The 8,059-nt window shown below is 33.2% G+C and overlaps 2 long non-coding RNA genes across 2 annotated transcripts; both read left to right on the top strand.

The window, feature by feature from the left end:
* Positions 1-1,622: 1,622 nt before the first annotated feature.
* LOC110866187 lies at positions 1,623-5,655 on the top strand. Its single transcript, XR_002551211.2, has 6 exons — positions 1,623-1,886; positions 2,002-2,063; positions 2,175-2,434; positions 2,763-2,837; positions 3,915-4,010; positions 4,943-5,655. It is a non-coding gene; the product is annotated as an uncharacterized LOC110866187 (long non-coding RNA).
* Positions 5,656-6,361: 706 nt separating this feature from the next.
* On the top strand, positions 6,362-7,777 carry LOC110866186. The gene is made up of 3 exons (XR_002551210.2): positions 6,362-6,520; positions 6,962-7,063; positions 7,415-7,777. It is a non-coding gene; the product is annotated as an uncharacterized LOC110866186 (long non-coding RNA).
* Positions 7,778-8,059: the final 282 nt, after the last annotated feature.

Genomic DNA, 8,059 nt, shown 5'->3' with positions numbered 1-8,059 from the left:
CGTTCAAAAAAAAAAAAAAAAAAAAAAAAAACCACCAAGTGTAGGTTTACATAAATGTTTTTTTCAAGTTTCAAGCATGTTAATGATTTTCGTGGTTTAGTGCGCTGTGACACCTGTCAAAAAATACTAGTTATAATTATAATCGGTATTATCGTTGTTGCCTTACGGCTAAGTGAACAATCTATCTCTTATAGTAAAGCAAAATAATGTTTGACTTTTTGACCTTGATGTGGCAATGCTCTTTTGCCAGAGAATTGTTTTTTTGAGCGGCAATTTCCTTTTCCTCAATTCTCCTTCACTTTCATATGAGCGGCAATAGGTTTTTGCTCCATCCTCCTTCATTCAATTCAATTTTGAAACCGCTAATGTGTTGTTCATATGGAAACCGCAACAATCATCAATCAATTGAAAATTTTCTCAAAACACGCTTTCATAATACATCTCTCTCTCCAGTCAATCCTTAAAACCCTAATTTCTCTTTCATATATCTCTGCCTGTTACATCGGTGTATCTCTCTGTTCCATCACAACCTAGATCTGAGTCTAAAGCAACCAGCAGAAGGTATGTTTTCTTCTAATCTTTAAGCTTTAATTTATGTTTAATCTTTTTGTTCTTCATATAGGTTCGAAAACTCTCATCCATGATCTTTATCATCTTCAATCGTTGCTATTATGTCTCAATTGAATGGAGCATCACAATTGTAACCATCCTGTTGATGGATTCTCCACCCGTTTTGCTGACAAAAACAATATGTTTCAATTCAATGGAGCGTCACGATTATTGGGCTACATGATACATTATAGTAAGATTGTTTTGTTGATTTTTGTTTTAATTTTGAAATGTGTTTGTTTAATATTAGGTTAGGATGTTGATTTTGTTAAATTTGAGATGTTAGGGTTTGTTTAATCAACGAATCAAATGGAGATTGAGTCGAGAATTCGGGAGAATTAGCAGACAACATTAGTAATAGGGTTCTAAAGGTATATCACTGGTACTAATTTCTGAGATGACGGTGGTGATGGTTGATGATAACAGAGATGACAGTGGTGATGGTTCTGGCTACGATTTGGGGTTGTTTGGCATTTGTATCACCTATATTTTAATCAAATTTGGTATATGAATTTTTTATGCCTTTTGTATTCATATCTATATTGAATTTGTTATGCCTTTTGTATTGAGTAGATGCATAAATTTTGCATACCTTATCAGAAGTAATGTTTTTTATTTCTATCTTATAGAATCCATATTTATTATTTCTTTTCTATCTGATTTTGATTCGTTTCTTTATCTGTATTGGTGGTATTTACTTCATGGTTTGTTTACGTTTTCAAACAGGATGGGTCCGCGTTTCTTTAAAGTTTTGTTGTATTTTTCTGTTATCAAAAGAGTATATAAAATACATTATAGTGTTGTCAAAAATGCATGTTTGTTGTGAAAAAAAATTAAGGGTGCACTTTTTTATAAATGTTTTTTATGGTTAGGTGGGTCAAGCGGGTAAACTGATAACTATGTTAACTATTAGAATAAAGAAAGTGTGTGTGTTTTTTTATTGACCCAATCATATTAGTTACTCTATAAAAATTAAGACTGATAACTATGTTGACTGATGTTCAGCTTGCATAGATTAGAGATCTGGACTTTGGAGGAAATGGTGAGTTCATTAAGGTTTGGTAAAAGCGACGACGGTTGGAAGTGGAAAGCAAATAACTCATGTATCTTCTCAGTTAAATCAGATAGTAGGGTTATTACAGACATCATATATGGGTCGGGTCATAAGTTGACTGGCTTAAGTAGCTTTGATCATATGATTATGGAGGTTTACTAAGTACATTGAAGAATATATGATTGAACATGCACAAATTGATGGTTTACTTGGATTCTCACAGGTTTTGATGTTTGATTATCATTACTTTTTAGATTTGAATTGGTGGCTGAAATCCATATAATTTTTATAGCTGATTATTACTTTGTTTCTTTCTTTTTTGATAAACATGTATACAGATTATGGCATTGACGAGAAGGCTTATTCACCCCCAATCCAGTGTCCATCTCTCCCGTTTTAGGTACTTCTCCTTGAATGTTATTTTAATCCATTGTTGTTGTTATAATATTATCATTAGGTCATATATCCATTTAAACGAGTTCTATTAGTAAATTCTAATGGCAAATTGTAGCGTAATCTGGATGAATTCGATACGGAGGTGACCATTGCAAACACTACATCATCCTTTTGATTTCTGGTTTCTCGCCAACAACGATTGCTCAACACCAGCAGGCACATGCTCTCTTCTTGCAAATCAAATACAAAATTTTCCCCACCTAACTTATCTAATCCCATTTTTTGTTTCTGATGTCTTAGATAAATGGAGGTCAAATGATGCAGACACCTGCTAACGATTCCATGTCCAAGAAATAAAGATACCTACAATCTCAAGTAAGCATGTGATCAACTGATTTATTGCTCATTTATGTTTGGTAAATAAAGATACCAGTTGGATGATGTGAATTAACTACATAGGATTCCATTAGCATGCTATTATTTGTAAAGGAGATGTTGATCCACATCATCCAACTCTTGGGCTACTAACATCAGTTGGATGTTCGGGGCTAGATTTTGATGTTAGTTGCTATGTGTTGTTGTTTGAAAAGGAGATGACGATTCACATCCATTCAACTGAGATAATATATGTCATATATTTAGTGTTTTTCTGTTTAATTATTCTTAAATAACTGATCATGTTTGAGATTTTTTATATGTTCAGTTGACTCTGTCTATAGTCTACACGATCTTGATGAATTTTGGTAACGATTAGGGCTCAAAAGTTCCACATTTGAAGGTAAACATCACGCAACTCCAACCTTTTTTTGGATTTCTGATTCTAAGGAAGCAAACCAATCAATTGAATTTATTGTTGCCTTTGATTGCATCCACTGATTAATTGGGGTTTGGAGTGCATTTGTTTTTGGCTGTCGCACTTTTTCACCTTTGATTTATAAGACGTGATTTGTTTTTCCCCAATCAGTTATGAATATCTAACATTTTTTTACATGGGTGTGTTTTGATTTAATCTAATTTAATTCAGTTTTCCATCTGTATGCTAATCTTATAATAGGCATGTTGTATTTAAGTTTGATTACACATTTAAAAGCCCAAAAGAGTGTGTTCATATCATTATATCTGATCTTCTTTAATTTTCGGTTGTTTTTGTTTAAATCTGTTTCTATATGCTATACTAATTGACATCTCTCAATGGAATCTCAAACATATCATCACTCTACGCTTTGGCTTATTAGGTAACCTGTATAAGTCTCAAACAAATCATCACCCTCTGAATCTTGGCATTTAAGGGTTGTATCATATGCATACATATGAAGGATTGACATAAGAACTAAGTTATAGGTGAACTACAAAACACTTTTCTCATAACTAAAAGGGTTTAATAAAATGGATCGTTTTTTTTTGCATTGAGGCTATTATAATATAGGAGATAACTGATGTTACTCACTTAAATAGGATAATCCCACACTCTTTTAAAGGTGAAACTGCTTGACTTTTCAACGTCAAAGTGGTAACATGTTCTTTAACTTTTGCAGAGGATAAAAATAAGGTAAGGTTCAAGCAAGGCCTGGCGGTCGTTTTCTCTAAAAATATTAAGTTATGATTCTAAGATATTTTACTTACACCTCGGAACAACAATGCAATATTTCTAGTCATATTGACAAAGTTTGAGCGAGTTAGTTGAGATCTCTTGACCTAGAGTCATCAGGGACCGACTAAGCCTAGCCCATGGGTTATTACTTATTCCACCTCAAATTTTCTGTTGTTTTTTTATCCTATTTGGATTTCTACGTCTGGTGAAAAAGATAGTAGATTTGCGCCCCGGTTAAAATGTTTGCACATAACTTTTGTTCAGGCTAGCAAACCTTTTTGAGTGCCAAATTGTTGACTGGAGTGTTTGTAAGACTGCTGGTAGTTTGAGGGTGAGGGCGTATGTGCCAACATTCTTCAGGTTTGTTTATAATTTATGACAGATTTTTAATTTATTATGGCATTTTCATGTGTCATTACATGCATACAGTTAGATGTAATGATACCTTCATACTTGATGTTAGGGATGAGCTCGGTACCGGTACCGAAAATCGCCAAATATGGGTATCAATACTGAAAATGTTCGGTATGGGTATGGTATCGGTATTCGAAGGTAAGTTTTGGTAAAATACCGGTACCAAAAGTACAGATACAGAAAACGCCAAAATGTGGGTATCGAAAAAAGTCGGTTTGGGAAATTCGGTACTGGTACCAAGTATCAAATACTCATCCCTACTTTATGATTTATTAAGCGAAAAACGAAGTAAGAGCAAAAACAATCCTGATTATATACACATTCCATTAAAGGCACTGACTGGGAGTTATAACTTTGAGCTACTTACAGTGGAAAGGGGGGTGGTACTCCTTTACATAAAAAAATATGCCCTATCATTTTTAATGTTGTAAAATAATTTGTAACTTTTGATGTTTTCACTAAAGATGGTCTTAAGCAGGTTTTCCTTTCCTAAAGGGTCTGATGTGCCATCTTAAAATACTAACAGTGAAAACTAATTGAGCATTGGTACTATTTTAGACATAAGTTTGGGATCTTGATACCTTTTTAAGGTTCTTGTGCTTCTTTTCTACTTTTGAAAGGGGAAAAAGAGGAAAAGTACCATTAGGCCTACGATCATTGGCGAGAAAGGTTCGGCTCAATTAGTATACAGTACTGTTAGAAACTCGTGCTAACGTGGCTCGTTGAATGAAATTTTAAATGAATCAGGTGCTTTCTTTAGTGCTATTAATCTTTAAATATAATAAAGATATTGTATTTTTCACATCATTTTCATTTTTTGCACCTTTATTATTTGCTTCCACTAAAGCATCTTGGCTAACTTTTTAATCTCGACATAGAAAGACAAGTTTCAATTTGAGGTTGGGGAGACATCTAGAAATGCTACACAAGCTTTTGGGGAAGGATCTAATACCATGAAGGTTACCAAGAAACCATGCCTTGAAGAAGCAGTCCGAGCCAGGTGTAAGATTGTGTTCAATCCTATAAGATAATGTTAAAACTCAAATTGGTTATTACATTTGTATATGTTATCAGGGGTACCTGTTAAAACATACTCAACGAGAGCTACACCAAAAGACATCATTATCAATGGTTAGTGCTTGCATCTCTGTTTTTTGTATTTTTTTTCGGTATGAATTGAGTCTGACAAAAGGGGCAATTTTGGGTGATGGGTTAAAACGGGTCCGAGTCGTAACAGTTTATGAGCATAATGGGTTCGGGTCAAGGTGGGTTGTTTTAAAAAATCCATCTGCTTGGTTTTGGCCAAAATTGTTTGGGCCGAAATGAATTATTTTCATAATGACTGATTCGTCAATCCCACTGGCTATATATTTTATATTATTTTAAAACTGTAATTTTACACATGTGAATTGTTACTTTTGCCTTTTTATGTTTTCTTAACCATTTGGCATGAAATCATTGTAGAAAAGGTAGTGGTTTCTCAATGGGAATCTTTAAATGTTATGGAGTTTCCAGGTATGTAATTAATTATTTTGTCCGAAAGGGAGCAACTATGTATACTTCAACACACTTAATTACTTTGTCCGAAAGGGAGCAGCTATGTATACTCACACTGTGTGTTAGTCAATTGCTACTTATTATTATTATTATTATTATTATTATTATTATTATTATTATTATTATTATTATTATTATTATTATTATTATTATTATTATTATTATTATTGTTTTTGCTAAAAGCATATCTTATCATAGATGCAAATAACAATAATGTTTTAAAATCCGGTTTTTATATTGTACTGGATTTTGCTTAGAAACGGTTTAACCGGGTGTATCGGACAATTCAACCGGGTGTACCGGACAGTTTAACCAGTTCTAACGGGCGGTTCAGTCGGTTCTAACGGGTACCGGCCGCTTTGAACCGGGTTTTAAAAAATTTCAAATAAGTAAATCAGATTCCACTACCCGCTACATTTTGAATATGATTATAAACCATGAGCCTAAGAAGTCAAAAAATTGATCAATTCATGTTTTAAAGATTTAAACGAAAAGATATATATGAATCATAAGTTTCTCTCTCTTTGTTACTAAGGCTCACTGGACCAGCCCATCACTGCCAAAGAGGGGCGCTATCTAGGCCCTTGCCATGGAGATAATGGGCGCGAGTTGAGGAAAAAGAAGGGGCCACTTCTTTTTCACTAATCATATTTTCTCTCTTTTTTTTTCCTTTTTTTTATTAATAGTTAGGGGGTATATTTAGTATTCATAACAAATACAAATGAAAATCTCCCATTACAAGTCCTAATATATAGTGTTCCTTTAAAGCCAATTTGTTAGATGTAGATTCATTAGTTTTAGTTTTGTTATTGAGAATGCAAAACCTATAACTAATCAATTCAATTGCATTGTAGGTTGCTTTCTATGCAAGACATTGGATCCAACCGCATGAAGAAGAAGTAAGTTATATTTTTGTATTAGTTAATTAAAACTTTATCAAGTAGATGTTGGTATATTTTTGTATTAATTATTTTAAGCATGTAGTTTTAATCATAATCATGTGGTGTTTGTGTTCTTCGAGGGTCATGTGACAAGGCGTATGATGCATTCACGCCAGATCCAAATTTCAGGTTGATGTCCTTATGCCGAAAAAAGGATTTAGCAATATTTTGTAATATCGGCAATGTAGCAGATATTGAAAAAAAGAACGAGCTACATTTATTTTGGTCAAAATACAAACATGTGTACTTTTAACCCGTTTACTAATAAATGGGTATCGTCAAACAAATAAGAAGCTTAAAGTTCATTAAAAAATGTTAACTTATACTATTTATAATACACTTTTTTTTCAAACTTTTGAGAAATGCGAAAATGCTTTTGCTAATGACTTTCTATTGCAGGCACTTCATGTGTGATGGTTGCTAGCGGAGCTCTTTGGAATGCTTCTATATTCCATCTTGCAGGATCATCCATTGAAGAGGTGAAGAGAGTACGGTAGAAAGGTATATGGTCACGTTTCACATATATTAATGCTTTTGTAAATCAAACATAAAATCAAACCTTTTACTTATTCTAAATTGATTTTTTTGTTCAATTCACGATAATCCATGGTAATCAGCCAATAAATATCGTTGGATGTACCATCTTTAGTCTCTGCATTCCATATGAGGTAAACAAATATAAACAAGAAAGAAAACTCACATTGTACTAATTATTTATACCTTTTTTCGGGATATTGGGTATGCAAAACTAGCAAACTTAAAGCCACAATATAGGTTGTGCAAGTTACCTTGATAATATTATTGCATGCAAGTGTTCTTTTGAAACTTTGAGTAACCTAAGTTGACTTGCAGATTCGAGTTTTATTCCACCTTTTATCTATCGATTCATGGGTAACTCAAGAGACATTGCAATCGGGCATGTGGCAGTAGTATCACTATTGTTTTGATCCATGCTACGAGACGAGCTTATACCAATTACACAAGAACATGAATATTTACGTATTGCTTTCATGGCAACATTCTTTGCTGGAGTCACTCAAGTTACATTCCGCATTTTCAGGTAGGCATCAAGTTGAAAACAAATAAAAATGTTTTCATTTTGATCGAAAGGGCTGTTATGGTTTTGGTGTTTGGCCTTCTTACCTATTGGGTTTTCTAATCTATTGAGTAGATATGGTAAAACGAGCGAGTTGGTCAGGTTGGGCGAAGGTTATCTTTTAAGGGTCAAAACATATCAGTTTGGTATGGAATACTTTTTCTCTAGCAAATTTATGTATATTTAGTGTTAAATCTGTTAAAAATTGTATTATTTTTTTAAAAAAAAAGGTCTCAATTTTTGCATAAGTTGATTTGTAATGCTAAGCAATGTAACGCATTATTAAAACGGTTTAGTTGGATTTTGACCCATTTTACCCGTAATCTTTTAGCATAGTCTTTTTACTCATTGAGAGTTCTAGCCCTGACTAATCTTGATGTGATCAGGGACGAATGAAATAT

The sequence above is a fragment of the Helianthus annuus genome, chromosome 7 (genome assembly GCF_002127325.2).
Source record: "Helianthus annuus cultivar XRQ/B chromosome 7, HanXRQr2.0-SUNRISE, whole genome shotgun sequence".
Lineage (NCBI taxonomy): Eukaryota > Viridiplantae > Streptophyta > Magnoliopsida > Asterales > Asteraceae > Helianthus > Helianthus annuus.
The sequence above is the reverse complement of the archived record's forward strand: the minus strand, read 5'-3'. Positions and strand labels throughout refer to the sequence as shown.